Source organism: Rattus norvegicus, chromosome 11, assembly GCF_021556685.1.
Source record: "Rattus norvegicus strain SHRSP/BbbUtx chromosome 11, alternate assembly SHRSP_T2T, whole genome shotgun sequence".
NCBI lineage: Eukaryota > Metazoa > Chordata > Mammalia > Rodentia > Muridae > Rattus > Rattus norvegicus.
The window spans coordinates 72,577,434-72,602,815 of record NC_141544.1 but is presented as its reverse complement, the minus strand read 5'-3'; the positions used below and the strand labels follow the sequence as shown (position 1 = coordinate 72,602,815).

Sequence of the window (25,382 nt, the reverse complement as noted above, 5' to 3'; positions counted from 1 at the left end):
ACCTCCCGCAATCATCTCCATTCAGGCTAACTTATTTTAGCTTCCACAAATGAGACACCATGTGGAGGATAAAGAAACTCTTCTACATACGCTGTTGGTGGGGATGTAAATTAGAGCAGCCATTATGAAGAACAGTATGGAGGTCCTTCAAATTACTAAAAATAGAACTGCCATATGATACAGCAATTTCCCTTCTGGGTATCTATGCAGAAGAAATGAGGTCAGCATGACAAAGAGATGACTGCAGGTCCATGGGTATTGGGACACTATTCACAACAGCTGGAATGTGTTGATCCATTGATGAGTAGATAAAGGCATAGGGCCTTCATGAGAAATGAAATATTACATATAGAAGAATGAGAGGATTCACTTGAAGCAAACTAGTACCAGAGGATATGATCATAGGTGGACTAGGACAGACAAGGAAAATAGGATTCATTGGCATTTTAGACATGCTTTGTGTAAAGTAGCATTACATCCAAGGGTCTCTTAAGCTTGTTGTCTAAAACCAAGTCCTTTGGTACACTAAAGGAACATTTACCTCGTTTAAAAGTTGTTGCTGGCTATTGTGGGAAGGATTGTCAATTTTCTTCAAGGATGCAGACTCCAAGATGCTACACATGCCAGTAGGCCAGTGGGTCTCGACCTACTGTGGTTGCATAGCAAGTATTTATATTATGATTGACAACAGTAGCCAATTGCAATCATGAGGTAGCAAAGGAATTATTTTAGGGTTGGAGGTCACCACAGTATAAGGGACCGTATGAAAGGGTTGTAACCTTAGGAACATTGAGAAACACTCTGGTAGATTGTCCTACACCCATGCACATAAACGAACACTAAGCAAACATAGTGGCTTTTAAAGATGAACACATACAGAAAGGAGGAAGAAGTGATGGAAGGGGCGGGGGAAGGGAATGAATGAAAGGAAGGAGAAATATGCTCAAAATATATTGTATGGAAAATTCTCAAACAATATAAAATATGTTTTTAATTTTTTTAACTTCCTTGAATAAAATGTTTTATGCATCAGCATGAGTGTGGTTCCCTAATACCCCTGACATGTAAAAGTTGCACACAACTATTAGCACCTCAACCCTGGGGTGGGAGGGCCAGAGACACACAGATTCTGAGGGCTTGCTCACCAACCAGTAATGTCGAAGCTGTGAGTTCCAGGTTCAGTGATAGACTCTATTTCAAAATATAAGATGGAGAATGGTTAAAGAAAATGCCAGGCTGGGCTGTGGATGAGTATGCTTTTAATCCCAGCACTGGGGAAGCAGAGGCAGGAAGATCTCTGTGAGCTCAAAGCCAGGTAGTTCTACAGAGCAAGTTCTAGGACAGCCAGGGCTACACAGAGACACCCTGCTTCAAACAAACAAACAAACAAACAAACAAAGAGGAGACTAACTGACCTCTCCCTGCACATGAACACACAGACAAATATCCTACACACACACACACACACACACACACACACACACACACACACACACACACACACATATACAAACACACAGGCATACATGCTTGCATGCCCACACCAAAGCACGCATGGGAAATCACGGTCAATAAGTAAAACGAAGAATCAGAAAATATTTGGTAATGCATGAATACCGATAACCTGTGAGATATTATCTACGCTCGCAAACCCGGCAGCACCCCGGCTATGCCTTAGAGATGGTTGACGCAAAGCCTAGTCTTTATGCATGTGATTCTTCTAAGCCTCTGCCATTGCATGCATGGGAACACATGTCTGCAATTATCCACACACATTCACTCTGTTTTGAAACAGTAGTTTTATCAACTCATTTCAAGAATGTAATGAGCACCATCAAACTAATAATCACTGAGTACTTTGAAATTTCTAAAGACAATTCGAGTGGTCTCTGCTAGAGTTTCCTATATTAAATCTGAAAGAAAACTTATTATTTTCTACCACATAACCAGTGAGAAGAGATGTAGCGGGCAGACCTAGGAGTGAGCAGAAAAAAAAGAAAAGAAAAGAACACTGCAGATTGTTCCAAGAAAAGGAAAAGATGGGGAGGGGGAAGGGAAGGTAGAACTTCACTGAGTGCTGATTGGTGGCTGAGCTGATAATGATTTATGGCTCATTTTAAATTACTCTTCTGGATGGAATGGTTTATGGAGGGGGAAAATGGGACTGTTCTTTAATATCCCGAAGCATCTGAAAACCTATGCAACTTCCATTGATTTGCTCTCTGCTGGATAGCACTGCTATTTAAAATCAGTGACATATTTACTCCTCTCAGAATGCCTTGATGCCTGTAAACCATTCCTTTGTTGACCGTTGAGAAACAAAATTCCTATTCGTTCTCCTGATAAACTAGAGTTGGAGTAGACATCGGGGTACCCTATCTTTCTCCTCTCCCCCAACCTATTTCTGTTTCGTACTCGTGCATGATAACTTAAGGATCAATGGTCTTCAAAAGTCTTTAAAAAAATAAATTAGCAAACTACTGCCTTGTGCACATCGCTTGTTGCCCATATCTCAGCAGGATCTTTCCCAACAATTCTTTAGTGAAGAAAGACAGAACGTTAGCTTGATGCTCTTGTTTTATCTGGAAGTGGTGCAATTCTTTCAAATAATGGAAAGATACAGAATTTTAGAATCCAGATATGATCAATAACTCCCTAGATCAGATATCCGGATCAGATTTTATAGTACTTTATTTCATTGCCTTAGAAAAAAAGTTCTTCCCCTGAGCGAAAAGGAAGACTATGCTCCTGTTCAAGAATGCTACCCTGCCAAATGGCCCATGATTGATGGGGCAGCAATAACTTGGGGGTATTTGCCAATTCACCAGTGCCAAGTCCTCGGAGTGATTTTGCTGCCTGTGACAGCTGGTGTTCCCGATTGGAAGGCTGTTTCTGTATACATCTCTGATTTGCATATTTATATACCTCGGCTGCCGTCTGAGGCCTACATTCCCAGCAGTGTGTATGAGCTTGCCACCCGAGTGCCTCTGGGCATCGGATGGTAGAACTGATTTGGGTAAAATGAAAATTGTCGTTTTTTTCTCATGATTTGCAAGTTAGCCAGTAATGCCACATTTTTGTCTCCATTTTCATCAACTTCCTTAATGTTTTTGAAACGTCTACAGGCATGGCCTAGCATTTGAGGCAGACACATTGTATTCTCTCAAGGAGGGTACAGGAGCCTGTATTTTTGGCATCACAAAATGATAGAGAGACATTAAAGAAACAGGGCTAGTCTATTTGAGGCCTTGAAATGAGAAATGTTTTGTTGAAGCATTGAAGGGAACCACTGATATTTGAGGAAAGGAAGTCAAAACCGCTCTACAAAACCAGCCATATAATCTTCTCAGCCACGCTGATTCATTCTAAGTAGCAGTATCTCAGAGATCCTGGGACAGGTAAGATTCCATAATTTCTGAAAGAGCTATTACGGAATGATTATCGAATAGAAAAAAAAGAGGCTTGATTTAGAAAGTGTCCTGAAGGATTATAAATTTAATGAACAATGAAAATGTTGAAATAAAATAGTCATAGGAAGTGAGAGAGAGGCAGGTGACTAGGAGGAGCTAAACTAGGGAGGTGTGCCATATAAGGACTTTTGAAGTAATTGAGAATCTAGGTAACCATTCCCTGTGAGATTAAAAATAACAAAGTGATAAACACTTAAAAGTGTTACCTTTGAAAATGATGGGTGGGCTAATAGGTAGAAAAAAGATTTTGTGGAGTGGGCTCTTTACTTTCTTTTTCAAAGATTTATTTATTTTATGTGTATAAGTATTTGATTATATATACATATGAGCATTCTATACATAGTCCGTGCCTACAGATGTCAGAAGAGAGTATCAGATCTGCTGGAACTGGAGTTATAAATGTTTCCGATATATCATGTGGGTCATAGAAACCTGACCAGGTCCTCTGAAAGAGCAAAATATGCTGAATTGTCCCTCTACTTCCCCAAAGCAGGAAGTTTTCAGAAGGAATTTTATGAGAGTGCTATCATTAAAACGCTAAATGGACCAGAATTCTAATGAGTGAATAGTGGCAGATTTTCAACAGACTAAACTTATCTGTCTGAAGAATGATGAAGAGTTTTATAGATTTTTTTTTTTTCTGTAGCACTTCCAACATGGTCCTATGGAACTGTCCTGTTTTGGAGAATCTTAATATAAACTGAATGCTTGAGTCACTCTAAATTTATATCCCCAGTGCCTTAGCACGTAGAGAGGTTCCTTGGAAGGTAGTCAGACTGGGTCCTCAAGAACAGAATTAGAGGGCTGGGAGAGATGGCTCAGTGGTTAAGAGCTGCTCTTCCAGAGGTCCTGAGTTCAATCCCAGCAACCACAAGTTGTCTCATAACCATCTGTAATGTGATCTTGACGCCCTCTTCTGGTGTCCAGGTATATATTCAGGCAGAACACTATACATAATAAATCTTTTCTTTAAAAAAGAATGGGATGCGAGCCATCATAAAGGAGGTTCAAAAAGTTCCTTATTCCATCCACCACATAAGGACACAGTGAAAAATCTCTGTTGTTGCCAGGAAGCTGTTCTCAGCAGATATCAAACGTGTCAGAACTGTGGTTTTAGACATGTCAGTCCACATACCTGGGAGACAGACATAAGTTTCTGTTCTTTATAAACTACAGTCTATCATATTAATTTAAATGGAGCAGACTAAGGCATTCTTACGTGTACCAGACATTCAATATGCTCAACATGTTAAAGCTTTTCACAAAAGCTTCAGGAGCCATATCTGTTCCATAGAGGAAACAATGGAGGCAGATCAAATCGCTCACCCATATTCACAAAAGCCAGAACATGGTGGCAACTCAAGTAAACTTCATCCCATAATTTTCTGTTTGTTTGCTTGGTCGACAGCATGCTACGTCCCTGGATACGGAGGATTATAAATAAGGAGTAGCAAGCAGTTCCCTGGGGTATCTTTAATTTGAGTTGTCAGAGAACTAGCCATCTGGATATGCTGTTTTGACAAAATACTTCCCAGTTCTGTGTTTTGAATACCTGTGAGACCTGTGGTATTAGACACTATGGTCTCTACGGTATAATTTTAAAACTTTAGAAGTGGATGTATAGATGACTTGATAATAACAAATCTAGTGTGTATTCAGTGTCCTGGATGAATGTGAGGGTTACGGCTGGCTGCATTTACCGGACCAGAGCCCAATGAATGAGTGTCTTGTTTCAATGACCTACATGGTACAGCTCATTACGAATTTTTGTCTAGACACTTACAGCAAATAACAGCCATTGTTGCTGAGCAGTATGAAAAATTAGTAACATGCCTTTGAGTATTACTCCCACCCACCAACAGCATATCAGTCTCATTGTTAGAAAGCTATAATCCTCTATTTCTTTTTTTTATTTTTTTTTAATTTTTATTTTTTTTAAATGTTCCCAACAGGTTAACTACTATTCAATTAGCATATGGAAAACCTAATGGGAATTTTTCTTTATGGTCATGTCCACAGCAAATGAGAAACTGCATTCTAAAAGCCTTGGTACTGACCATTTAGTCCTCTATTTCTTAATTTAGTTGGCAATGTTTTGGTTCAGAGCTGATGTCTAGCCGCACTGTTCATTTGGTCTGAGTGATTATCTAGCCCCAGAACCTTAAGCTGATTTGTTTACGTAAAAACAACTGAGTGTTATGCACAGGTCTGTAAGAGGTGTCTTTTGACACTGTCTTTGAAGAAGTATCTGATACAAAGCTCTCAGGCAACCATGTTTTTAAGTACTGGGTAAGTGTTCACCAGCTTGAACAATTTGCACACAATTATTATTGCACATGAATTAAAACTACAACTGTTATTTTATACTACATAGAACTTACCACTTCACAATCACAAACTGATATTACTGCATAGAAAACCATGGCTAGAGGAGCTTAGTGAGACTATGTAAATTATCCTTGAAGCTGACTCCCATGCTAGCCTTGTGCTTTGGTCTATAATTATGTAACATGTTGTGCTTAAGTTTTATTTTCCATAAACAGCTTATAAAAGCAATAGTCCTATGTGTGATTATAAAAGAGACCCTGGGCCTGGAGAGATGGCTCAGCGGTTAAGAGCACTGACTGCTCTTCCAGAGGTCCTGAGTTCAATTCCCAGCAACCACATGGCGGCTCACAACCATCTATAATCAGGTCTGGTGCCCTCTTCTGGCCTACAGGCACATACACGCAGGCAAAAGGTGTATGATGTATATATACATAATAAGTAAATAAATAAATAAATAAATATAGAAGAGACCCTGTAACCTGGAGTCCATTTTAGTTTAACATGTATTTAGTATTAGATATTACTGTTTTCAGTTTGTCTCTTCCTTGTTTTGCTTCTTAAAGCCATGCCAATGATACCTGAACTTTGGACTACTAGATTTTTTTTTCACACAAAGAAAAATACATTTCATAATTCATCATCCTAACTCTCCATAGGTGGGAAAGGTAGGAATTTGTTTGCTGTTCTTCAAGGCTTTCACAGTTACTTTTATAGGCAACCTTTTTTTGGATCATGGCATGGAGGAGGATGGCATCATGTCTTTAGGATTTATTAATAGAGTTTACTTTAATACATCACTGATTTATTAAATCTTTGTTTGAGACGAAAGACCAGAGGACACAACAACCACCACAACAATAACAACATCTGCTACCATAATAACTGCGACCACAACCACCACCACCACCACAACAAAAACTATAACAACAACAATTAAAATGAAAGGTTGATCCACTAATTGTCTGTTCCTCTCATGACTCATTTATTATATCTAACTAGAGTTTAGCAAAAGACACAGAAAAAAGAAAAGGAGGGAAATTATACTAGATCGAAGATGTTTCAAAATGTATCTGGAGCAAAAGTGTTTATTGGGAAGAAAACCATAAATGAGAGTTCCATAGAACATCACAGTTTTTGAAAATGGTTAATTTTTACTTTTTTTTTTTGCAACAAACATGACTTGAAAGAAGGTCTACATATAAGCAAATGCTTTTCCCCCATAAACTGGCAGTAGTGTTTTAATTTCCCATTCCCTAATTAGTATTTATTTGACAGTGATTCTTGACAGTCACGATTTTTATCACGATTAAAAAATTGACAACATTAAATAATCAATGTCTTAGTTACTTTTCTATTGCTGTGATAAAACACCATGTCCCAGGCGACTTACAAAAGAAAGTGTTTAATGTGCCTTAAAGTTTAAGGGGATTAGAATCCATGATAGCTGAGTAAAGGGACAGCTGGGAGTTGACATCTTTATCCACAACCACAATGCAAGAAGAGAGCACTGGGAGTGCTTGAACCTCAATCTCAAGGGACACACCAACTCCAACAAGGCCACACCTCTTCAAAGGCCACACCTCCTCCAACAAGACCACACCTCTTCCAACAAGGCCACACCTCCTCCAACAAGGCCACACCTCTTCCAACAAGGTCGCACTTCCTCCAACAAGGCCACACCTCCTTCAACAAAATTTCACCTCCTAATAATTTCCAAACAGTTCTACCAACTGTGGAACAAGCATTCAAAGCTTATGCAGGTCATGCTCAAATCAAATCACCACAAATAGTGATGCATCAGAACAGAACCGGGTTTTATTTTTTTGTTGTTGTTGTTTTTTGCTTTATTTATTTATGTATTTATTTTATCAATCATTCCATTCATTTACATCTCAAATGATATCCCACTTCCCAGTTACCCCTCCACAAATACCCCATCCCACATCAGCCCTCTTCTTTGCCTCTATGAGTGTGCTCTCCCACCCACCTACCCTCTCCTTCCCCATTGCTCCAGCATCCTCCTTTCCCGGGGCATCAAACCTCCACAGGACCAAGGGCCTCTCCTTCCATTTATGTCAGACAAAGTTCTCCTCTGCTACATATGTATCTGGACCCAGGGGTCCTTCCCTGTACACTCCTTGATGGTGGTCTAATCCCTGGGAGCAATAGGTGGTCCAGCCAGCCTATGTTGTTTTACCTATAGGGTTGCAATCCCACTCAGCACCTTCAGTCCTTCCACCACCTCCCTCACCGGTGTCTCTGAGCTTAGTCTGATAATTGGCTACAAGCATGCACATCTGCTTGGTTGGTTGCTGGCCGAACCTCCCAAGGAAGAGCCACACCAACTTCCTGTCAGCAAGCACCTCAATGACAACAGTGTCCAGTTTGGTGTCTGCAGATAGGATGGATCTCACACACACACACACACACACACACACACACACACACACACACACACACCGCCCCTGCTAAAGTCTCCCCCTTCATACACCCACCATCCTCCTGTTCTCCCCCTTCATACAGGCCCTTCTTTCTCTCCTATATTCTCCTCTCAGGAGGATGGCCCTCCCTAGACTTCAGCACACCCCAGCACATCAAGTCACTGCAGGACTAGATGTATCCTCTCCCACTGACGCTAGAAAAGGCAGCCAGTTAGGGAAACAGGATCCTCAGACAGTCAACAAAAGCAGAGACAACTCCTATTCCACTCATTCAAGGACCTGCATGAAGACCAAGCTGCACGTCTGCTACATATGTGTGTGCAGTGTTTTGGGGTGTGTGTCAGAGTGTAAATCCAGTCCATGCTCTCACTCTTTGGTTGCTGATTCAGTCCCATCAGAACAGTTTTTAATTTCAGTAATTCCATTGATAAGTCTTTCACAGTTAAACATTGATTTTTGTTGTTGTTTTAAGTTAATGTTTTTCTATTACTTATTTGTTTTGTTTACATGTGTTCTAGCTTTTGTAAACATGGATGTACAACTGTTAATTTATCTGCAGGGTTAATGGGCCAGTCTTTTTAAAACATATAAATCTAGCTGCACCTGACAATGGATGAAAATGCATCTTCTCTTACAATCTGGTAAAAAAAAAAAGAGAGTTAGACTATATTTTGTGTGTTTTACTTCTGTAGTGTGTTTCAACAGCTTAATTGCTAAAGTACCTCAAGAATTTCACTGTTGAGGAGTACTAGAAACTGGGGCAATTTTAGTTGTAAATGCTTAATGAGGTTTGTCAAATCTAAAGATTGACACACCATAAACAGTTATCTAGATTTAGAGTTTGATTAAATTACACAGAAAAGCTCACTCTGAATTCAAGGTAGCTATGTGCAGACAAAAATATGCACGTAAGAACTCAAGCTAACCTGTGTGTGCACACACTGACACACAGACACACACACACACAGAGACACACAGACACACACACCCATACACACTAACACACACACATAATGTTTATGAACACAGCTGCTGCTGCTGCTGAATAAAAAATGAGATTGCAAACAGTATAAAAATTGTGGATTAAAATTAAGTTTTACCCTTCAGAATAGTTGATACTACTTGAGTAGAATACTCTACTTCTCATATTATGATCTTTTCACTCTATGGAGAACTTCTAATTTACTGATAAGGTTATGAAAATCAAGAAAATAATGTTTAGCCTTCTGCGAATATTTATTTTTTTTCTTTACTGAACAACGTGTTACCCAGCCTAATAATACATTTAAATTATTAATATCTGAAAAAGCATCGTGAATAAATATTTCATTGGTACCAAAGTACCAGTGCCAATTCTAAAATAAGTTTTAGATATAATTTAGACAATAAGTTATATTGATGAAATAGGGGTGTGCTCTTTCTGAACTGAATTTTGTGAAATGCACAAATTACATTATATAACAAGTCTATGGCTAAAGAAGAAAAAAGAAAGGGAAGTTTTGAGTTGGACACTTAGTATAAATTAGTGGCCATATACACAGCAAAGGAAGGAGACGAACTGAGGACCACCTTCCTATGCCAAAGATGTTGAGTCTCACAGGTAGAGATTTAGAATTGAGGCAGCCTTCTTAACTTTTAGATCTTCCACTGAAATCAGGGAAGTATATGTTACTGGAGAATCCATACAGAATGGTATACAGCAGGAATCAAAGCAACGTTAATTGTGATATAGCTTGATATTAACATGCCAGAATCAAGATCGGCTTTTGTCTTGGTGTAAGTGCATTACTTCAGTTCCTGTTATTACGTCACACACAGATTTTTAGTATGCAAACAATATCATACTAGCATAAGATTGCTTATCCAGCAAGAAAATGAATGTTTGAAGAGATACCACAATCATATGAAAATGAAGTAGAAATGGCACAAGTAAGAGAAATTTAAGAAAAAATGGAGAAATACCATAAATATGGGAATGAATTTAGTGGAAAAGGCCAGCCACAGGTAGAGATAAGAAATTCTTTTAAAAAGGGTGTTGTGGAGACAGAAACTAAAGGAGAGCCAGGAAGACATAGAATGTAACATCATGACAAAAGCTGAACTTGATGACATTATCAACAGGCTAGCCACAGACAGAGGTGACCCAGTGAACAAGAATATACATTGGCACAGATGGACATAGCCAGAAAAATGAAGAACTGGCAGACATGGAATGATATAGCCTAGTCATCTTTGAGATGATAGAATGGCATGAGCCCAAAAGGAAAGGAAAGAAGGCAGAATAAATTTGTGGGACAGCCATCAAAACTCCTGCAAAATCAGTGAAATTCACATGTCTCAGGAACAAGAACCCTAGAACAATTTCAGAGCTCAGATTTTTACACATAAACTCAAGCACTCACTTGCACACACAATACGTGGTTTACACAACACCTATGCAATACACATGCTAAAGGTAAAACATAACTGACTTCAGTGATTCACATTCTATTTTAATGTATTTTATAATGTAGCCATATTGTTATATTGCTCCTTTGTTATTCTTGACTGAAAAATCACCTATTCATTAATTAAGTATCTGTCACATACAAAGCAGGCTGGAAGGTTCTGTGCAAATTTCATCAGGAAAAAATGAGAGCAACAACCAGATTATGAAACTAATTCACCTTTGCACTTTAGTTTGAATTATACAAATGCTTTGTGAATGGAGTACTATTAGTTTTACACGCAGGCAAACCGGAATCCACCTTGCTATAACCTCCAGTCCAGTTTTGACATCATGTTGATTCACTATAGACCGTTTCACATGGCCACACCCCTTCACATGAACAAGTAAAATTGCTACTGGATAGAGTGGACATTGTAGACTCTTTCAACTTGTACCCGGCTTCCTAAAATGTAGTAAAGACTAAAACAACCATCGATTTATCATCTTCCACAAGCCATGTGGAAATATCTTGAACAGAAAACAAACTTGTCCCCTCAAGAAACTTAGACTAGATGTCAATCAATAAGATGATCATGAAGATAATAAATAAATAGTATATCTGAAGCTAATGGTGTATGGAGGAAAGGAACGAGAGGTAGTGGTGTGTCTAAAGCCATGGCAGAAACCCACTCTCTGTGATGATGTCATTGCGGCAAAGGCGTAAGAAAGATGAAGATAGTTAAAGATGTGCTTATCACTCCTCCACCAACCTGACTCTGCTCACATCAGAGGAAGCAATATCATAAAAGGTGTGGAAGGTCACTAAAGCCCAACATGGCAGCCTGTGCTTGCAACTCCTCAAGAAAACGAACTGATCTGGCTTCTTATAGTGAGCTACATAATTTTTGTTTTAAATCTCATTCTATTAAACTGCCTGAACACAGTTATTCCATGCAACATGTCTGAAAGAAAGGCCTAGGTGTAAACTCTTATTCTACGAAACACAAACTCCATGTGATACAGAGAGCGTCTCGTTGCTTGCTTGCAAAATAAAAATCTCAATGTTCGAAAAGTTACCACCAGGCATGAAATCAGTGACTTTATTCTCAGGACACACTGTCCCAGACAAGAGGATTGTGTACATGGCCACATGAGACCGGACCTGGAGAGATGGTCCAACAGCTTAAGAGCACTGGCTGCTCTTACAAAGGTCCAGGGTTCAGTTCGCAGCACCCACAGTGTGGTTTGGCCCATCCAGTTTGAGGGCACCCCACATCCACTTCTGGCTTCTGCAGCCTCCAAAATATACTAGAGCCTACATGGAGGGAAAATACCATTATATAATTCGAGGCTGGCCTGGGCTACATAGTGAGACCCAGCTTCGAAAACAATTGTTATGAAAATATAAATGCTATCCGGTGGAGACAGATGTGAGGTTGAGTGTCCAGACCTTTCCTGGTCCCTGACTTTATTTCATATGTTTAAATTTCCCTGGAAATTTAAAGCTCAATAGTCGTACATCTTAGGCCATAGTTCTAACTACTGAAAAGCAGACTTCTTACTTGGATAACTCTCATAAACCCTGTTCTGTATTTGGTCAGCTTAAAAAAATTTTAAATGAATTTGTTGGTGGTGATCTTATTTCCATTTTTAAGAAATCCTCTCTTTTCAAGAGGGCTCATTGTTTAGATCTTGAAATTATTATCACTTAACCAGAAAATTCACTATTCTTATTTTTAAATTTTGTTTCCATTTCTTTTCTGAGATTATACTAAAATTATAACATTCTCCCTCCTATTTCCTCCTTCCAAACTTTTTTATGTAACTGTGCCCCACTATCCATTAAATTCTTTTTTTTTTACTCTATACTTTGATTTTTCAGGGAAACAAGGAGAAAAATCCATGATCTGCTTTTTACTTTCTATTGTTACAGGTACCTTTGGAAACCAAACACACTACTGTGTTCATGGAGGTGGAGGAGGGGAGCAGGAAAAATGAAAGACCCAAAAGGATGTTAGGCATAGTAGAAGGAAGGAAGGAAGGAAGGAAGGAAGGGAGGGAGGGAGGGAGGGAGGGAGGGAGGAAGGAAGGAAGGAAGGAAGGAAGGAAGGAAGGAAGGAAGGAAGGAAGGAAGGAAGGAAGGAAGGAAGGGGGAAAGGAAAGAGAGAAAAAGGAAAACCCAAACAGGCCGTTTGCCTTTTCCCACAGTCCTCTATAGCAAGCTACATTTTCTGTTAGTAAACGCTGGACAGCGTTAGTCATGCACTGGCTGTACTGAGTAAGTGTGGGAAAACTTCAAGAGGTGGTGGCAAGCCCGCTGGTGTTCCTACAGCAGGGCTGGACTCAGGGCTCGATCAGTGGGCGTGCCATCGCTGTTCTGAGTGAGCTGGGGTCAGGAGTTATTTCATTAGCGAGGGCTGGGGTGATCTTTCATAGCTGAAGCTGAGATCCAGCCAAGTCAGCTGATGGAAATCCAGACACCTCGTTAAAAGACCTCATTTACATCTGTTCAGCTAATTGCTTGTACAAGACCTTGAAGTTGTCTAAGCAGGTTCAGTAAAAGCTGCGATTCTCACAGACAGCAGCTTCGCCTGGTGAGAGTCCCAGCTCATGACCTCTCTGGGGGACAGGGCTGCAACTTTCCCCAGGTGCTGCTCTATGTGATGTGGGAAATACCGGAGGACAAAGAGATAGCTCAGAAAAAACGGAACAAAGGTGATAATTATGTCATCTTCAGAATTCTCAAGAGTGAGAGATATCTTTTCTCGCAGCCCTTCAAATTAGATAAGCACACCGCCAAGAGGGTTACAAATGAAGCAGAGTTAAAAGAACACATCTTTTCCTAATTGTATTTTTCTTGCTTTAATTCATTCAAAATTATGAATGGCTAGAGACTTGGGTAAGTCAAAGGCTCCGACGGCTTATCTCTGCAGCGTGCTTAAAAGGCTCTGATAAAATGTAATTTACCTCTCTTATTCACCAAGAAGTGAAATTAGATTTTAGGGGGAAACTGAAATCATTGGAAATGTCAGCTAAGCAGTACCTGGATAACTTAGTCTCTGCTCTGCTTTGGTCTCCAGCATTTGTAGCTTGCTGCTGTTGTAGTGTTTAAATGAGTGTCTGTCCTTAACTAGGTAGGAGACATGTAATGACCCATTTAAGGTCACAAATATCTACCACACTGTCTTAAAATAACATAGGAGCAGAAACATTGTGGGAAATGATGACAAGAATGCGACCACACAAGAGAGAGCGTTTTGTTGGACTGTGAAGAATATTAACCTATATTAATTGTTTTCCTAGTGCCCAAGAGGAAGACTTAAGTCCCGAATTGTTAGCATGCTCTCTGTCACAGTGCTAGAAGTTGCTATGTGTTGCTAAGTGTTCTGCTAAATCCATATATGTGCATATTTCTATATGTGTGTGTTAAGATATGTTGTGGATGTACTCACATACATAGACACATTCACTGTTTGGGGGTAAACTTTAAAATACAGGGAATTCCAAACACAAGTCAACATCTTTTATCTTCGAGAATAGGTCAGTAAGTGGTAAACGTTTAGTTCATAATAATCTAAATAGAAAGGGGAAATATAACTTCTGTAATTGAAAAGCAGAACAGCCGCTTATCTTTGATTGTGGGACTGGACTTTCAAATGATATTATCAAGATTGCATTTCTTCTGGTGTTGCCCATGCTTTTGCCAATTAGCCTCATTGGCCATCAGAGGAGACAATGGGAAATACAGCCCCTGGGCACTTTACATGGTTTGTATTTGTGATCTCAGAAGGAAAGTGATTTTTTTACCCCCTCGGTTCATATCCTTTCTCTCTTTCACCAGCTATTTCAGTCTACTGAAAACAAAGATTGTTTCAGTCACGTGCCTATTCATTAACTAAGTCATTTTCTCAAAGGAGATCAGTACTCTGATTGCTTACTCTCTATCACATGACCATATGAGGTTAAATTGTATAATGCACAGCCCAATCTGGAGAGTATAATTATTTTAAAATGGTATCCAACAGATAAAGCCCAAAAGGTAACTCTACACAAAGATAAATTAAATAGTTATATGTAACTAGATACGTAAGGTAAGATTTCACATTGTAATTGACTGGTTTGACATTCAACTTTATTTCAACCTTACTGTATGCAATCAATAAACAAAGTTGCTTCTCCTACTACCACGAGTAAGTCATTGGCCTGGATAGTAATTTTCTCAAATGTTTGTACTGTTACTATATCTTTATTTGGGATTAATAAGAGGTAATATAAAGGTTTGGTTCTGTGGGTTGATGGTAAGGTCCTAACTAAGGTCTTCTTCCTGGACTGCTTTCATTCACCCATGAGAGACAATAAGCAGGGTCAATGAAAATGTTTAGGAAGAACCAACCATATGTATGTATGTATGTATGTATGTATGTATGTATATACATATATATAATATATAATATATTATATATATACACACATCTCAATCTTCCCCTCTTCTCTGATTTCTTTTTTTAAACATATTTTTATAATAGCTGTCTCTTTAAAAAGATTTATTTATTTACTTTATGTATGTGAGTACACACCAGAAAAGGAATCAGATCCCATCACAGATGATTCTGAACCACCATGTAGTTGCTGGGAATTGAACTCAGGACCTCTGGAAGAGCAGTAAGTACTCTTAACTGCTGAGCCATCTCTCAAGTCCCTCTGCTTTCATACTACACATTCTGACCTAAGCTTGTCTATGGTGGCCAGAATCATGTCTACATACTGAAGATATTCATGCCACACTCTCAAGAACTTGGGAATATATGGCAAAAAGTTCTTGGCCTTTGTGATTTAGTTAACAACATTGAGAGGGAGAGATTGCCCTAGATTGTCCATGATGATCTAGCCTAGCCATGAGAAACATCCAAAATGGAAAATACAACAAAAACAGAGTCTTAGGGAGGGAGAAAGGTTTGGTGTTAGTGTGGAAGGTGGGTGACTCATGACCAGAATATCAAAACTTCAGAGAGGAAGGAGTAAGTTCTAATCTAGAATCTCAGGAAGGATCACAGACTTGCCAACACCATGATTTTTTTTTAATTAACTTGAGTATTTCTTATATACATTTCGAGTGTTATTCCCTTTCCCGGTATCCGGGCAAACATCCCCCTACCCCCTCCCCTTCTTATGGGTGTTCCCCTCCCAACCCTCCCCCCATTGCCGCCCTCCCCCCACCAGTCTAGTTCACTGGGGGTTCAGTCTTAGCAGGACCCAGGGCTCCCTCTTCCACTGGTGATCTTACTAGAATATTCATTGCTACCTATGAGGTCAGAGTCCAGGGTCAGTCCATGTATAGTCTTTAGGTAGTGGCTTAGTCCCTGGAAACTCTGCTTGCTTGGCATTGTTGTTCATATGGGGTCTCGAGCCCCTTCAAGCTCTTCCAGTTCTTTCTCTGATTCCTTCAACGGGGGTCCTATTCTCAGTTCAGTGGTTTGCTGCTGGCATTCGCCTCTGTATTTGCTGTATTCTGGCTGTGTCTCTCAGGAGCGATCTACATCCGGCTCCTGTCGGTCTGCACTTCTTTGCTTCATCCATCTTGTCTAATTGGGTGGCTGTATATGTATGGGCCACATGTGGGGCAGGCTCTGAATGGGTGTTCCTTCTGTGTCTGTTTTAATCTTTGCCTCTCTATTCCCTGTCAAGGGTATTCTCAACACCATGATTTTAATTTGGTGAGACCCATTTTTAACTTCGAATCTCTGAGGACATTCATCGTATGCATGTGCTGCTCCTTTAAGCCTAGTAGAATTAAATGAAAGGAAAATGCACTGCTTTACTTCCCCATGATCCCTGTGCCCTTGCTTTCTATCTGTGTCTCTCACTCTATTTTCTTAGAGTCTCCACCTTTGTTTCTACTTGTCTATTTTCTCCCAGATCTACACTTTGCATTGAAAAACCATGACTTGGCCATCTTTGAACCTTGACTCAAGGTTTTCCTCAACCTAAGATTCCCTCTTAGCCACTTCTATGGAATACTCACCTACCTGTCACCCATGAGGTATAATAGAATGTTATACCCCTACCGATATTTGCCCACATTATCTACAAATGAGCCCCTCTTCCTTAAGGCTTTTGGTTGTCCTATTTTCCACAGCATTTCCCATTTCATTGTGTTTCTGCTTTCTGCTCCCCTTCATACATTACTGCATCAAATCATGAATAATCACATAGTTGTCCTCACACTGCCTTGAGCCTGGATCTTCTTACCACAATCTGACTGAACTGATGCTAACCTTGACAGCCGAGGCTTCGCACCTAGTACAGGAACATATAGTCCTCAATACAACAGAGATCAATACTTCAGGTGTAAATTGAGAATTTCTACTTTTGGTGACAGCAAGACAGAAGATCACCAGTGCCACACACTTACAAATGGACACCTACCTTTCTGGTTCACTAACTCAGAGCTGGGCTGACTTGTAAATAGGGAGGCTTTACCCCAAGTTCACTTACAGCCTTTTCACTTCTGTGTTCTTCTGCTTGCTGTCAATTAAACTGACTCTTGCTTCAGAAAGGGTTGCTTCTGTGTACCAGGTTGGAGTGACAGGAAGCACACACAATCCAATTTCATCCACCTAAGCAATGAGATGTGAAATCAGTTTAGGATCGCATCTGCACCTTGAACAGCATCACACCTACTCATTCACTCTCCAAATGCTTGAGCACAGGCCCTTGCCCAAAGAAGGTTCCTGGGTAATTGAGCCCGAGTGCCTGGGAACTCACAGCTAGTAAGCAGTGTCTTCTTACTTGAAGCTAAACACAAGAGCTTCTTATATTTTTGTCCCATGAGTTTTTTGTTTTAGTTTTTGCTTTTGCTTTATTATTTTTTTTGCTTTGTTTGTTTGTTTGTTTTAACTTCAAACTTCTTGGCCTCAGTGGAATAGTGTCTACTTCACAGGGACTTAGGGACATCAAGCCAGATTTTGGAAAGAAAGAAAAATCTTAAGGGCATATTTATATAGAATACACAAATTCATAAGATTTAAGACAAATGTTTATTTGTAAAAGTTGAGTAAAAATTAATATAAAAGAAAAGAATCAAAGTAATGGGTTTTTCTTCTGATTATTTGCTTTTGTCTATTTTCCCACTGTGGTATTTGTCCTCCTGCCTAATTTACTGTTTCTATCTTTCTTTCCTCTTCTCTCCCCTCCCCATTTCTCCCCTCAGCTCCCTTCTCCTCTCCTTGTCTTCCTCCCCCTTCAGTCTCCCTCTTCTACTTCCTCCATTTTCGACATGGAGAATTCTGCTTATGACAGCATGCTGTCAGTGAGATTCATTCACAATTGTCCTGCTCCATACAGCATGGTAGGACTCCATCAGTGACCTGCCTAGGGCAGCAAGTCTTAAGTTCTAGACTGACGGCTCTTCTCCTGTCCTCTAAATCTTGCTTGGTTCAGGGGTCTTCATTTTCTCATCCTAGCCCATCTCTTTACTTCATTCAACAGTTAAAGAAACATAGTAGATACACAGTGGGTTGGTGCTTCTGCAGGGTTTTTTTTTTTCTGCCTATATTTCCCTGGGGAGAGGTCACCTGCCAGGAAAGGAAGGTCTCTCTCTCTCTTCAAAGGCTGCTGGATGATCAGCAGTCATGGACTCATGGTATCTGGCTAACTGGCCCTCCTAACATAAAAAAGCTATAACCCTTCCTTCCCCAAACTGGAAATGACACTGATGGGACGGCTTGGGCAGCTGGAATCAAGTCAAGAGGTCATTGCTCATAATTTTCTATGCGGAGCAGGCAGGGGTCTTTCTGCCCGAAACCAGTGAGAAAGAAGACCTGGGTGATGACTTTTGAGGATAAGAGTGTCCTTGCTTTCTTACTTCCTGATAGCAACCTCCCTTCCCCAAAAAACGTTGCAACTTTGAGACTATCTACTCAAAAATAAACAAACAAATAAAAATATGTACAAAAGGGTTTCCAAACAAAACCCAGCTCTTTGCAGGGGAAAAATGCTTCTGTCTTTCCCTGCAGGTTGTGCATTTTTAAAGGGAGGTTTATGGGGCAAGAAACAGCTTTTGGAAGTCATCTGGGGAGAAGATCCTCTCTCCCTTTTGCCTCACTAATCAGCCCTTTTGTGCTGTCCTGGTCCAGTGACAAATCACATGGAAGCTGCTGGAAAGCTATTTTAAACCCCCGTTTTGCGTGCCAAGTGTATAGGAGGCTAAAACCTGACTAGGGAGGTCACTGTCACTCACCTTGCTGTTCCCAGGCTGGCCTCCATGGTTCTCAACCCTTGTCTGGGCCAGGTATTAAGGCACCTCAATTTCTTTCTTTATTCTTTTTTTAAAGGTTTTCTTTGCTAATTGCAGATTCCAGTAACTCCAGAGAGGAAATTAGGGCTCCTTAAGGTGACCTACACTGCTACTACCACCACTGCTGAAGGGAGGCACCAAGGAACCTTCCAAAAAAAAAATTCAGTTTTTTTGGTTTTTTGTTTGTTTTTTCGCTGGCTTTTAGGTTTTTCTTTTATTTTCTTCTCTTTCTTTCTTTCTTTTTTTATTTTTTAACACTTTCCCAGGTTCTAGAATTGTTCCTGAAAATCTTATTAGGGTGTGGATGTTAGCGAGCCCTGCTCTGTGCATCGATGAAACAAAGCTTATCTTTCACAAGATATCATTGATCACACTGCTGATACAAATGAATTTTATGTTCGCTGGAAAGGATAGAGCATTTCACAGCAACTCACATTTTGGATCTTTTAAAAAAGAAGTCATTTAGAAGTAACTGGGAAATATGCCCTTGGCCTGGGGAGAGGAACGCTGACTCCAAACCTTTTATTTTGCTATTAAAACCTTGGCTGGAAAGTGTGTTTTAGTGGGGGAATGTGAGCCACATCTTAACAGCCAGTCTCTGGCGGGGAAGACTCATGCAACTTCCTGGTGATTTTCTAGGCTGAGCCACTCAGCTCAGACCCTCAGACTCAGGGCTGTGCTCCCCCCCCCCCCCGCCCCCTCTAACTTCCTCAAGAATCGTATTTAGGCATCACAAATAAAGGTAAATCTGAGCTATAGGGCTTTATCAGTCAGAGGCCCTGCAGGAAACAGATGGCAAACTTAAATTGGATAATTTCAAAGGAATTTAATAGAATAAAAAAAAAAACATTTGGACAGGAAGCAGTGGGTAAGAAAATCACAGGGGACAGTCGGGTGTCCTGGGGCTAATAACATAAAGAAGCTGTTAATACCTCTAGGTCTGAAGTGGGTGAGGGGAGGGAGCAATTACTAGCAGCCAGAGAGGAAGGGAGCTGTGTGTAGGCATTCTCTGGCAGCATCTGGGATTTATGGGAGAAGACCACAGCAAGTACAGGGAGGGGCTTCATAGTGAAAACCAGGGAAATAAAGCCTGGAGTTTATACTCTACCCACTTTAGACCTTTCAGCAATGTTATCTAATTGACCTCAACTGAAAGCCAAGATGCAAAGCTGGCACTCAGAGAATTCACATGGGCAACCTCTCAAGGCAAACACAGGAGGATCTGAAGATAGGTGCCCTGTGTAAACAGAAGACGTCCAGCAAAGTAAAAGTAAATCAATAAATAAACCCTGGTCTTCATATAACTTTTCAGTGTCGTTAAAGAGGCAAAGCATTTTTGCCCTGTTAAAGGAAGTAAATCAGCAAGATTTTTGACTTTTGGTGTGTGTTTATATAAATATATGTGTGTATGTGAATATATGTTATTTGGATTTTGTTTATACATATATACATGTATTATATCTATAATGTATATATATTATAATTATATGTATATAATTACGTTATTTGGTGTATATATAATGTTCTTTGTTTTATTTATTTATGTAAATGTGTGTAAAACATTACTCTGTTTCCTTTAGAAATCAGTGAGAGTGTATATGCAATAGAACTGTTAAGTGAAAAAAATAATCATGAATTTACCTAATTTTGAAAAGCTGACAATGGTTTGTACAAATAGACTTTTATGCACCTAAAACTTTCCTCTTCAGAAAACTATCATTAAATGATTCAAGAAGATATGAGCTGAGTGATGAATGGGGCCGCTAAGGACTGTTCTTATCCATTCAACAAAAGAAAAGTCAAGATAGCAACTTGGTGAATGGTCCTCAGCTGCAGCACCCCGTTATCTAACCACCCTACTGTAACCTCCATTACAACAAGCCAGCAGTCCTGGTCCTTACTTAAAATAGTCTGAAGGGTAAGCATACATTGCTGAGTGACGGTGTGAAAGACAGGTAGTATATGCTACTCAATCTTTCTTTAAATTGTTGGAAGGATTTGGATACTTTTCTTCCCAACTAATAGTAACTGGAAAGAAAAAAATGCATAAGATTACAGAGGCTGTTGAAGATGAAGTTTCATAGTTTTTTCATAGTCTCTCCCTGGATCAACCTTGACTGTCCATTAATTCTACTAACAGCCTCTTAGGCAGCCAAAATCTGCTCGCAGATTCCTAACACCGATGCCTTCTGATTCTGTGGGGCAGAAGGAAAAGCAAAGGCTGATCCATTCCATTAAAGCTAAAACAGACAGACACTCCTGGCTGCAAACCCCAGTAGGCTATTTCAGTTGCCTGTAACACAAACATGGGATCTACTGTCTCTACATCACTGTCTCTGAATAAACAGGAAACGGTTGCATACTAGGCTGGCTTCCAGGGCACCATTCCTTAATAACGTAGGCACAGTATAGACGTCACTGAATTCATCCCTGCACTGATGCTCCCACGTTCCTCCCTGGAAGTAAATTGGCCCAGTTTATATTTGATTTAGATATCTTTTACACTTCACATGTTGCTTCATTCCACAGTGGGTAAAGCAACGTGACATTATCATGGGACAAAAAGGAGTCGTGGTCTTGAGATTTCATTCTGAAGTTTTAAGTCACACAAAACCTCACGCACTACCTTAAACCAAGAAGGATGACAATGACTTGCTAAGAAAGTAATATGAAAGACATGCCACATTTTAACATATACTAAGTGCAAAATGAATGCTTAGGACTTGATGCCTTTTACCTCTTTTCATCACGACAGTGAAGATGCAAACATAGAGTGAGTAGATTCATATTTATTCACTTCACCAGAAAGCTATGTGGCTTTATTTGATTTCTATTTCTTCTGATGGTTCTAATTCACGAGTGAAGTGGAAATTTTTGGTTTCTTTGGAAACAGTTATGTCATGTGATGTTTTCCTGGAAACTGTCTCATGAGAGGATGCTTATGTTGAAGCAGACACACAGGAGGAGATGTTTTTGCTGAGAACAGACATGTGGTGTTTTTCTGGAGGTGGCCTGGAAAATGGGCATGTGATGTTTTGCTAGAGCAGATGCTTGAGAGAACACATAATGTTTGGAAAGGATATAAATATATCCCAATGGACAGTGGGCGGTGATGGTGGATGGTATTGGTATGCCTTACCGTTCTTTGATGGTTATCCTTTGACGTGACTTCATAGAGAGAAACGAACCCAAAACTTCTGGTGATATTCCGGCCGCTTGCCACATCTGCCTTCTGAGGCCGATTGGGAGAGCCTGGCACTTTCTTCAGGATTGACATGCCATTCCTGATTCTTGAATTGTGTTTACTAGTAGATAGAACTGCTGCTGCTGAATCCTGTGAACTGAACTGCTGATACCCTGACAACACAGATTGGATTTGCTCCAAAGAACAATTCTGAATAGGTCCTCATCTTCCTTTGCTCTGTTACCCTTTCCTTTCCACTCCCTCTGGAGGGTGATAGGCTAAAAGGGATGTTAAAGCATTTAAGAACTCTTACTAAAAGTAGGTTTTGAAATATCTAAGCCTACACAGGAGTGAGAGCTACATCACACTCTTTAGATATATACATTCGGTGGTGCTTTAAGCATTGCGACCTTACTCTCATCTAACAGTTGTCAAGGTCCCAGGTATGATTCACCATTGCTGAGCCCTCAAAACTGTACCGTTCAAAACACCCCTTATGAGCAGACTGGTCACATACTAGACCATTGTGTTTATTGACTCCATGACAATTTATATAAATAAGGAACACAAGTGACAAAGACTTCCACATGTATACATTTGTTGTCTGTACCAAAGGGCTGGAGGGAGCACGACCATCAGGGAGTGCTATCATTGATCCTGTTCTCCATCAGTGAATCACTTCACCAATGGATCAAGACACTTGTATTCTACTACAGAAACACTCCTAAATTCACCCTGCCATAGATATTATTAGGGGTATATCCGAGGCCAAGGTCTATATTACATTTTGGAAATACAGAATTACCTAAATACATACCCCTGTAATGTACGATGCTGATGGAAAAAATGGGGCACAGAAATTTAAACAAAAAAATTAAGATGTTCAGGAACAACTATGGAAATGTAAGCAATCTCTATTCTCTCTTTACCCTCATTCTTTCATACACATATACATGCATACATACATACATACATACACACACATACAATGCACTCATGCATGACACACATGCGCGCGTGCGCACACACACACACACACACACACACACACACACACACTCATTCCCTGGAATCTGAAGTGTTTTAGTGATGATGTAGGCTTTGTAGGATAATGCAAGGGGAAAAAGAAAAACACAAAACACAATGAAGAGACCCAGAGGTGTGACAATGCTTGGGGTTTTCAGGACATAGCATGTGATCAGTTCCAAACAGAACAGAGTGACCGTGGAGGAGATCAGACACAGTCAGTTGAGAACAGAATGATAGGCCTTGAATACCCTCCAAGGATATCTCACTTCATACTGCTGACTAGGGTAGCTAAGTGTTTTAGATAGGGAGTGATAGGATTAGAAACACATTGTATAAAGGATGCTAGGAGCCATGATGGAAAAATTAAGTCTGCTCCTCTTATAGAAATATTTGCCTGAATGCAGGATTTCCTGTTTTGGAGTCACACACAGCCTCTTCTTTCTCCAACTCATTTGCAATGCATAGCATTGTACGGCTTCTGAGACGGGATCATAATCTTCTCAGTGTATTCGCTTGGAGAATAGTCATCAGTACAGACCTGCTCATGGTGGATTTCCTCGAGGGCACCGGATGATTTTTCTGACTTGCTCAACTGAAAAACATGTCCCGAAGGACAGGAACTGCATTCTGGCATCAGTTAAATATCTGAGCATGACTGCATAAGAAAGAATAATAATAAAAAAAACTGGAGTATTTCACAGCCATTTGCAATGGAAGATGATTTGAGCAACTCAGACCTAACCAGCCATTTGATCAACTGCCTGACTTTTGTGCAGGAGACCCCTGGAATCTCCACTGCCTGCTGCCTATGGTAGAGCAAGGAATGAAGTGTGAGAAGAGGAGGAGAGGGGCCTCGCTGATGTTTGACTTTATTTCAAGTGTGTTTGGGCTAGGTTGCTGTCTTGATCACCCCCTTGCAAAGTCCAGAAACACTTATTTGGATAAACGCATGAAAGGCTCACACAGTCATGCATAACTGCCACAACCCCTTGGCCATTCCAATTTCCTTCCAGGGTTGGCCCTGCACAAGTATTTGATGCTACTGGGCGCTGGCTGCCTCTGTTGTCATGCCGACACCTGCTCCAATCTCAGCCAGGGCCTTTGAGCTCTGCTCCCCATCTAATCCGTGCCTCCCCACCTAGTGACACCCACTAATGTGTGCTAACAGATATCTGAGCAAAAATTAGCTGTGGTGTCCAAATCAATTAGAACAGAGCTCTGTACAAGAACAATTACTCCATAGACTGTTTGAAAGATAGTATTTTTCCTGCTCCTTTCATCCAGAGGTGAAATTGTGTAGCACCATCTGAGTTCCCCAACTCCACATTTCTACTTCCAGGCAGCGTACCTTGGTGCCTCATGGGTTATGATTGGTTATGCAGATGCCTCTACCAGGTACATTCCCTGCAACCCATTAGAAGCAGCAGGGCAGCCTCATCACAGAGGCCATGAAGTCAAGAATAAAGGTCATGTCCACCTCAAAAAAAAAATACACTTGGTGTTTGCTTAAACTTCTAAGGGAAGTGGTGCTAACAGAGTCGCTTCGTGTGACATTTTAGGAAAGGAGAGAAAGTTGTATAGCATACGGTGTCCTATGCAAAGGGCTTCCTGACCTCTATCTCCCATCTTCTAAAAATTAAAAAAGTCCAAGTTAAAGGCAATGTGAGCGAATGGAGCAGGAAGCCTCTGAGACATGCAATCCCACACTGCAGGCTGAGCCCCTCTAGATGAACCCTGAACTTATGTCTGACTCTTTGCCTTATGAATGCTGCTGTTTACCCCGAAGTCTAACCTCTCATTTAACCTTAAGTGTATGTGCAAAGCAGGTATAATAATATAAATATCGTAGTGGTAACTAAATAAAATATTTTCAAAATAAGCCGGTTTCCTCAGTACGTGCTTGGTAAATAATAGCTGTGGAAACACAGTCTTTGCATTTAGCTTCATAGAAAAAGTAGAATAATGTCCAGTTCATGAAAAATTCCTTATCCCCATCCAAGAGAAATTTTCCTGAACTTTCTGTGGCTTGACGCTCTTTTTCAGTCATTTCCTCAAGTTTTCCATTTATTCTCAAATTATAAACACCAAGCTACCCAGCGCTACCCTAGTCTTCACTGCCTCCTCTTGATTCCTCCTTCGGCCTCCTCAAAGGCACTCACTGTGGCATCTGTGTAAGTATCCGTGGAGGAAATAAATGCTTATGCTG

General features: G+C 40.3%; 1 protein-coding gene and 1 non-coding gene across 4 annotated transcripts in view; one reads left to right on the top strand and one right to left on the bottom strand.

The window, feature by feature from the left end:
• The window catches only part of Lsamp (limbic system-associated membrane protein), a 2,169,253-nt gene that overhangs the window by 1,864,723 nt on the left and 279,148 nt on the right, over positions 1–25,382 (top strand). The gene's annotated exons all lie outside the window — the stretch shown is intronic.
• LOC120095737 (small nucleolar RNA SNORA32) lies at positions 5,408–5,529 on the bottom strand. The gene has a single exon (XR_015633785.1). It is a non-coding gene; the product is annotated as a small nucleolar RNA SNORA32 (small nucleolar RNA).